Here is a 1,799-nt window from a genome sequence, read left to right as displayed (position 1 = left end):
TATAGTGTGATAGGGGGCCTTATTTACAAGGCAGCGCCAAGCCACGTTAAGTGTGCTTAACAATGCCTTGTAAATAGGGCAAAACCTCTATCGCCACGGAAACATCACAAAAACGGACGTTTCCGTGGCGATCGGGCCTTGTACATATGCCCCTAAGCTTCTTACCTTACCACTTTTATCTATTACAGCTCTTTACATCACTAATTCTTGGCTCGCTCCCAAAACCCTTTTTAGCCACGATGCTTATCTTCATTCTACAGCACACATTAAAAGAGAAAAATGCCTCGGGGATTGTTTTTTTGTGGGATGGTGCCCCTTCCTGCACAAAAACAATCCTACTTACAAAGCAGGCATCCTTGCACCATGGTGCACGAGTGCCTGCATTGGCGCTAGGCAGCACATTGCGAGCCAGTGCTGGGAAAAGGCAGGAGTGCATTAACAATTGTTAGATACAACACAATCCTGCCATTTCTCTGTCACACAGTGCCGCACGATGACTTGCTGCACTGAGTGTTACTTTGAAAAATGTGTCACTAATGTTTGATCTAGTTATGATTTTGGTGCTCATCTCCATGGTGTTGGTGAGTGTGTGCTTTGTGAGTTTGGTCCTTACTATGGCTACTTAGTGGCTCGTGTTCTTGCTCTTTGTTTAGCTGATGGTTGTTGTGGTGGTGATGTCTATTTTGCTCTTCATTGTTATTCAGGGGGGGTGACTCAAGTTGGTCTTTACCATGTTGATTGCTTTGCTCTTGATTTTGCTCTATGCTAAGTGGCTGCTGGTGGTGGCTCTGGTGCTCATCTTCACCACTGGTCTGCAGTTTATGTCTGACTGCATTTTGCCCATGGGGTGACTGATTTTCTTCTTTTGGAGGCATAGTAGTTGACTGTTGGTCTACCTTCATCCACACAGTTGCATTTTCGAGATAAGATGTTCCATTCCTAGTAACCTCCAAAGTGGTGTTGAGTTCATAAAAAGTCCAGTTCCCACAGTGGTCCTTGAGGTAAGTAGACCGGATAGCTGCCTCCACATATGGAAAGTGGAGATAGCTGTATGGTAATCTGATATGGAAGGTTAACCGGCCACACCTGTCGTAAATAAGAAAATCATCCTTCTCTCCTCCCAGGATCTCCCAGATGTCTGGCTCTTCATGCTTTTGCTGGTAGACGGGCACTCCCTCAGGGGCACGCCGTTTCAGCTCGGGGTATAGGTACCTGGAAAGAGGGTCCTTTTCATTGACGATGAAGTAGCTGATGTTTTCCAGCTGCTGATTGGACAGCTTATCACGCAGGCTGCCAAGGCTGGCTGCCTGTGTGAGACAGAACTGTCAGCTTGCTTTTAGCAGCACCACCACCGCGACCTGCCCCACGCTGCTGTTCAATGGAGCCTCTCCATCCGTCTTCCATAGTGGAGCGGGCAAGCAGATTTGAGATCCTGAGTCTTCTGCTGCCACCACCCTCAGGAGGATGGTGACGGTGGGGGCCAGAAGACCCATCACCTCCATCTGGCTGAACCCCCTCGCCTGGCGCTGCCTGGAGCCTGCTTACCCCTTTGTCCTCTAGTGAAGAGCCGGCCTGTCTGTCAGAGGACATCTCTAAGAGGCCTTCTGAGTGCATTTTGTAATAAATCCAACACTGGCATCAGTGTCTGTTTATTATGCTGAGAAGTTTGATACCAAATGTCTTAGCATTCAGCAAAGCAATCATGGAGCTGTGGAGTTCGTAATGACAAACTCCCAACCCATGCACTCAATAAGGCTCTACTGCACTTACAGTGTCTATGAATGTACACAGACACTGTA

The 1,799-nt window shown here is 47.9% G+C and overlaps 1 pseudogene; it reads right to left on the bottom strand.

Annotated features, from left to right (window-relative positions):
- Window positions 1-240: 240 nt before the first annotated feature.
- Window positions 241-1,541, bottom strand: LOC147726586 (selenoprotein P-like; annotated as a pseudogene).
- Between the last annotated feature and the right edge of the window lie 258 nt (window positions 1,542-1,799).

This window comes from Lissotriton vulgaris, chromosome 3_1 (assembly GCF_964263255.1).
Source record: "Lissotriton vulgaris chromosome 3_1, aLisVul1.2, whole genome shotgun sequence".
Classification (NCBI taxonomy): domain Eukaryota; kingdom Metazoa; phylum Chordata; class Amphibia; order Caudata; family Salamandridae; genus Lissotriton; species Lissotriton vulgaris.
The sequence above is the reverse complement of the archived record's forward strand: the minus strand, read 5'-3'. Positions and strand labels throughout refer to the sequence as shown.